Here is a 7587-nt window from a genome sequence, read left to right as displayed (position 1 = left end):
GTTGTCGATGCAAAGGAGAACATTAGGTTGCACACAAGATTAGATGCCACCCCACCATCCTGAAAATTATCATCAATCAAATTCATTTATCTTCCTCAAAGAAAAAAAATCAAAAATTTCAAATCGCGTATTTATTGAAAGATTTATGATACATTTATCATTTTTTTAATCAAATTGGAAAGGGGTATAAGGTATTAAAAAACTGAAAAATGGGTGAGCTCCCTAGATAAAATCTCAAAACGAAAATATAATGTAAAAAATACAACAAAATAATAGGAAATGAGCCTCAAAATGCGGTAGTTGAAGCAAAAGAGATGCAATGAATGATACCAATCTCGAAATATCTCTCAATCTTTCTAAAACCTCTGCTTGTACACAACAACAACCAGGAAGTTGTCGAAGAAGAGACATTAATTTTTCATCTGGAACCGAGGAAGAGAATAGCATAGCTTCTGCTTCACAAGTCTCCGCAACAATATCAAACTACAATGGCACAGGAAGGGTCCGTTTGAGTTTGCGATTTTAAAAAGTGCAATTTAAAATCAAATCGTAATTTTTAAAAACGCAGTTAAGCGTTTGGCAAAATCGTAGTTTAGCATTTAAAATTTTACGTTTTCAAAAAAGCACCATCTCACCTACGATTTGAAAAAACAGATTTTTTGCTTTTTCAAATCGCAATTTTTAAAAATACAGTTCTCAAACGATTTATGTTTTGCGATTTGGTTTAAAATCGCATTTATTGTCTACGAAATCGCAATTCCAAACGCACCCGAAGACAATAACCCATAAACCCCATAAAACACAACTTACAATAACATAATAAATTAATAAATAATTTTTTTTAAAAAAATAATAATAATAATAATAAATAAATAAAAAGCCCTAATGACAGCGGCAACTGTGCGTAAGGCCACACGTTGGGGCGTGAAGGTAGATCCAATAATGCTTGCTCTCCAATTTGTGTAGAAAAAAAAAAAATCCTCAATATTTTTTAGAATAATCCCATTATAAAGTTATGAAAAACTGTTATTATTATTTTAAAATTAAATGGTTTAAATTTTGTCACCTTCTCTGTAAAATATTTTAATATTTTTAATAATAAGTTTGATCTAAATTAGTTATATGATGAAATTCGAGCCATTAAATTAAAAATAAAATAACATTTTAATAACTTCATCCATAGAAATTTAAATGATCTGAATGCCACTTTGCGCTATTATCTCTTTTTATCCTTTTAATAGCTAATATTTATTTCTCAAATTCAGTAACAAACAATTTAAGACACAAAACACTTTTCAAACCTGAATTACACCAAATAAAATATTTTTCTATCATCAACAATTTTTCAAGCCAAAATAAAATATTTTTGGCCCATGTTTATGGATTTTGGTTATTGCCTCTAGTGATGCCAAAGGAATGAAAGCTCGTGTTTGGACTCCGGAGTAATGTCGTGTTATACGCTTACACCTTTTTATGGGTCGTTGTAAAGATTAGAAAAATTAGGAGTATTTGTTTCATTCATTTCATGGATAGATAGAAGTCAATTTATGACGTGTTAATCAAATTATAACCATTCAATGACAATTTGCTATCATTTGGGAACTAAAATGTGGGTGGAAGTGACAATAATACAACTCTAGCAATCTTGGAAAGGTCCCCAGCCCGGACGAGGATTCCCTGCAATTCGAGAAATTCATGTTGTTCATTTGAAATGGACCGACTAAATTAAGTCATGTTAGCAATTTTTTTTTTTTTTAAAAAAAAAAGGATTTCGTAGGGGTGACTAAAACGTCTTAAACAAAAAGTTACTCTTATGTGGTTGCCAACCACCCTATGAGCCTTAGGAGTGAGGAGGTGATTGGCCATCCCCAACCAAACCCTCGATGATGGACTAGGCAGGGAAGTGATCATCTCAAGGATTTCGTAAAGGTGAGGTGACTACAATACCTCTTAAGCCATTAGAGGTGGTAGCACCATCCTCAGGGTTTGATGAGGGATGGCCGACTCCCATCGGAGTGGCTGGGGTACCCGACCACTTCAGTCACCTTGCACACTCCCTCAAAGTGAAAAACAATGGTTAGCCACTTTTCAAGGACTGGTTGACCACTCCTTTACTTTTGAAATTGCAGGCCTTGCAATCGGGAAGTTGGGAATCCTAATCTGGCTAATTGGATCCATACATTGCCTAACACAGTTTTTTTGTGTTTTCCCTTTATTCCATTTATTGCAAGAAGAAGAAAAAAAATACAGATAAGGCATGTTTTAGTTTTCTTAAATAAGATTAAAATTTCTAAATAGAAAAAATTATTCATCTATTTAACTTTTCATGATACTCTTAAGCGTGAATCCACATTATTTCAAATGAAAACTCACCCTAATCCAACTAAAAAAAAAAAAATGAAATGTATAATAATCCTCCTTCCAATACTTTCACTGCCCTTCTTTCTCATGCTTACCATCACGAAGACGCATCTAATTGAAGTATTTGAAGGATTTTTGGTGTTGATCTTTGGTTTTGGTTCTTCTCCCCCATTTCCTTTTCTTTTGATTTTTTTTTTTTTACTAACATTAATGTTGGTATTTTAATTGTAGGGAGGCTTGAGAGTTTGGCTTCTCCTCGAGTTTCTGTATTTCATTGTTTGTTCCATATATTTTCCCGTCAGAATTTCCACCTTCGTTCTTGAAATTGCTTTACAAATTTTAATTCCTAACTCTCTTTCATTCTATTTCGGGTGCATTTGGAATTGTAATTTTGTAAACAAAAAGTGTGATTTTAAATCAAATCGCAAAAAATGAATTGTTTAGAAATTGCGTTTTAAAAAATTGCGATTTAAAAATGCAGAAAACAGTTTTTTTAAATTACAGGCAAAGAGTTTTTTTTAAAAAAAAAAATCAGAATTTTAAATGCTAAAATGCAATTTTGCGAAACGCTTATCTGCGGTTTTAAAAATCATTTTTTCAAATTATACATTTTAAAGTCGCTATTTTAAAATTACATTTTTTAAATCGCAAACTCAGACGAACCATTCATATTTTGAGGAGAGGATTTGAGAATATTTGGACAAAAATGTATTATTCCATCAAACACATCTGTATAATCATATATATATATAATAGATGAATCACTAAGAAGATTGCATAACATTCAGACAAGTGGCATCTTAAAATGCTTCCAAGTGTTCATTTTAAGTTAAACGGTAAGTTTAAGTTTGTGTTAAATGTACGTGATAGTAAACTAAATCCCTATTTGCATGCTAAATAAAAACTAAATCTCTATTTTTTCTCTCAAAAAAAAAAAAAAAAAAAAAAAAAACTGAACCCTATTTTGGTGTTAAATATGTGTACCCAACTCATTGTGCATTAGTTATTTTTTCCTACAAACTAATTAAAACTAAAACGTAGTGTTTTGTAATAGTTGTAACTGTTAACTGCATTCTCAAAATTACAACCCTTTAAATTGTTCTCTGTACAAAATTCAAAACTATCTACCGCCCCTTGGAGTTCGTATTCAAATCTGATTAACCAAAAGGTTCTCTCTCTATAGATTTGTGGGGATCATATGTATTTTATTAGAGTGTATATATATATATATTGATTTACAATTATATGATTTTATGTCCTTTTTTTTTTTTTTTTAATCTGTGTTTTGTTATGTTCTTGCGAATGATGTTCTGCTTTTCAATCTTTGCAGTGTTTAATATTATGCATTAACTTTTCCACCTATTTTAATATATGTATGTATGTATAATTACAGAGCTTTTGCGTAGCGATGATTTATGAATTATTTAAAATTTGTGGAGCGCAGAGTTCTTGGAGTATTCAATCACTTCTTTGTAAAAAAAAGACACATCTGAACTTTTAAACTATCAAATGTGCGTCCAAACTTCAAATGAAACTATGTAAATACAAAATTTACTGCACTCTCGGCCCTTTACCTTAAAGAACAATAATTATGATTGTGTTTCTAAAAAAAAAATGATTATGATTGTGTTTCTCAATAAAAAAAAAAAAAAGAAAGAAGATTATGATTGTGTGATCATTTCTTTTTACCTTTACAAAATCATTCTATAAAAAAAATACAGCAGAATTTTTTTGTTTCAATGGAAACAAACGCTACTTGAGAATTTAGTTTGACTCATCGACTCTGACACCATTTTGTAGGAAATGAATCCCTTTCAAATTCCAATAAAAACTCACGTATTGTATTATTATCACTCTCATTATTTAAAAGGCAGAAGCGAGAGGCTTACAAGATTATTCAAATATTTACTTTGTTGTATTAAACGTAAGGATTTCTTTCTAGATTTTATTTCCTTCGTAAGAAAACAGAGGTTAATGAATGCCTTTATACAATATATGATTAGTATTTTCTATTTTTTGTTTTTATTTTCTATGATTTTCTTCTTTCTTTCCTTTTTTTTTTTGTTTTCCTTCTAATTTATTTATTATTTTTTCTTTAGTAAATTTTACAATAAATTTAGTAAAATTATGGTGAGAGAGAAAGATTCACATCTATTAGCATATATGTTAGTGTGTATACATAATGTATACACACATAATGCCCAAGTTTATAAAATATGGGCATCCGTCATCTCTCGATGCGTCTTTTGAAGGTGAGTTAGTTTCATTGGTCTTTGATATGATATCAGAACAAGTTCCTTGAGTTGTTAGCCGATTTTCCTCATGTTCTTATCCACGTATTTGGTCATAATACAACATGTAAGAGAACATATCAAAGAGTCTCGTATGGTGAGTTAGGTCCAACAACCCAAAAAGCATGCTCTTATAAATTCACATGATAATTCGTCTTTTATAAAAATGAGTTTCACATAAGTTATCTGAAAACCAATGTTAAAACTGTTAGGTCAATTTGTAATAAACTTTTAGTAAAGTCTATCATATGGGAGGTCCAAAAAAGAAAAAGAACACGAAATATAAGTCTTACCCAAAAGTTCGAGCTCCCTCTTCAAATGGGCTTTGTCCAAATAAACACTGAGGAGCTGCCCTGAACCCCTTGAGCAATACAACAAACAAAGTACACCCCCACAAAGCAAAGAAAAGCAACAGAGACATAGGGAAACCAAAGAAGAACCATGTGCTGAAGCTGATAGGCTCTTCTTGAGGGAAATAGCTCTTCCACATCGCCACCAATATCACATTGACACCTGTCCCAGTGAGCGTGCCCATTCCTCCTATGGCAGCAGAGTATGTCACCCCAAGGAACAATGCCCTGCAGAACTTGTTTTCAACGTTGGATTCGGTGGGGCCCGTAAGGAGGCGCTGTATGATCCCAGTCGCCACGGGCATCATCATCACCGTCGCTGCCACGTTGTGCATCCACATGCCGACAAATGCCGTGGTGGCGCATTTACCAAGGAGGAGGAGTGGTGGATTCAGTGGATCTCCACAAAATAAAACTCTTATCTGTTTTGTGCCACGTGTGCACGTTGGGTCAATTAATTCACTACAGACTTTGTACGATAAAGAAGAGCAAAAATAGGACGGGATCTATTATTTGAGAGAGGGAGAGGAGTTTCTCTCTCTTTCTTCCTTTTTGCCCTTTTCCTCCTCCTTTCCTTTTTCAACGCCCAAAAACTAGTACGATATTTATTATATATTTTAAAAGGTTACTAAACTCAAATATTATATATTATGTCATGTCAATGACTCAATATTACAAATTATGGTGAGAGAAAGACATTCGCATCGTTGTGTTTTGAACAAGTATGGCAATTTTTTAGTTTACATTGTTATTTATTAACTTTTTAAATCTGTTTTTTTTTTAAATGTGTAATACACATTGTTTACATACTTAATTGATGGACGGCATTGCTTTCAAGGTTTCATTAAAACGGAAAAAATTATACATAAAATACAATTATTTTCTTTTATATTAGTATGTTTGATTATTTGTTTTTGGGGTAATTACCTTTTTCTCCCATGAACTACCAAAAAATGCGCGATGCCCCATGAACTACCAACTAGACCAAAATAGAGAATTCAATTACCAAAGACAACCATTTTCCCCCTTTCCGTCAGTTAGAGGGGTTAAAAGAAACAGTCAACGAGTCATGTGCCGTTTTACATGGGGGCATGTTGGAAGATGGTGGTAGTTCATGGGGGAAAAGAAGAAGAAAATGAGGGTAAAACGGCGTGTGACGGTCACGTGACCCGTTGACCGTTTGTTTTAACCCCTTTGACTGACGGAAGGGGGAAAATAGTTGTCTTTGGTAGTTGAATGCTCTATTTTGGTCGAGTTGGTAGTTCATGGGGGCATCGCGCATTTTTTGGTAGTTCATGGGGGGAAAAGGTAATTACGCCTTTGTTTTTTGTCTTTATTTTTTGTTAAAATAAATAATACTCTTACTTTTGTATTCTCTCATATAAGTGGTTTTTGATTTAGGGTCTGTTTGAGTTTGCGATTTTGAAAAGTGCGATTTAAAATAATGATTTTAAAATGTGCGATTTGAAAAAAGTGATTTTTAAAAACACAGTTAAGCGTTTGGCAAAATCGCAGTTTAGTCTCTAAAATCGCAAATAATTTTTAAAATTCTGCGTTTTTAAAAAAGCATCAACTTACCTGCGTTTTGAAAAAACTGATTTTCTGCGTTTTCAAATCGCAATTTTTAAAAACGCAGTTCTCAAACAATTTATGTTCTGCAATTTAGTTTAAAATCGCACTAATTGTCTACGAAATCGCAATCCCAAACGCACTCTTAACCTATAGCAAATATTTGGGGTACACATACACTCCATAATTTTTGTTTGCTTTATTGGAATCAAGAAAATATACAGCAAATAATTATTTTCCATTATCTGAGTATTTTTTCTCTTCTTTTTTTGGTCTTTATTTTTTATGGTCATGTTAGTTTGTTATCGTTTTTCATTTTTATTTTTTGTTATAATTTATATATTATTTTTATTTATGTTCTAAAATTAGTTTATATATATTTTTATTTTTATTTTTTTAACATTATATATACAAATGATAATCGTAAGAAAAATCTCTATTTAACAGAATTTATTTCTATTAATACGAATTTCATTAGAACCAAAGAAAGTTTTTCCTATTATGAGTATATTTCATTTGTCGTTGGCCGTCCATTTTCATTTTTTTTTTCCTTATTTGATGTTATAATTTATATACAAAAAATACAACTATTTTATATTATATGAGTATTTTTCTAGTTTCTGTTTATTGTCCATTTTCATATTTTGTCCTTATTTTCTGTTTTAATTTCTATATTATTTTTTCTTCAAAAAAAAAATTTATATATTATTTTTATTTCTGTTCTAAAAGTAGTTTTTTTTTTTTTTTTTTTTAAACGTTATATATGCAAAGAATCGTCGGGAAAAAGAATCTCTATTAGACATAATTTCTTCCTATACCTATGAGGTTATGAATTTATTGTAATTGGAGAAAATATACAATAAAAGAAAAATAAAATTATTTTTATACTGTATGAGTATTTTCATTTTTTTTTTTTTTTCGTTTGTCATCTGTTTTCATTTTTTGTACTTATTTTATGTTCTAATTTATATATTATTGCTTATTTTGTGCTAAAATTATTTTGTTTTATGATAAAT

This window comes from Alnus glutinosa, chromosome 5 (genome assembly GCF_958979055.1).
Source record: "Alnus glutinosa chromosome 5, dhAlnGlut1.1, whole genome shotgun sequence".
Lineage (NCBI taxonomy): Eukaryota > Viridiplantae > Streptophyta > Magnoliopsida > Fagales > Betulaceae > Alnus > Alnus glutinosa.
Note: the sequence above shows the minus strand (reverse complement) of the source record.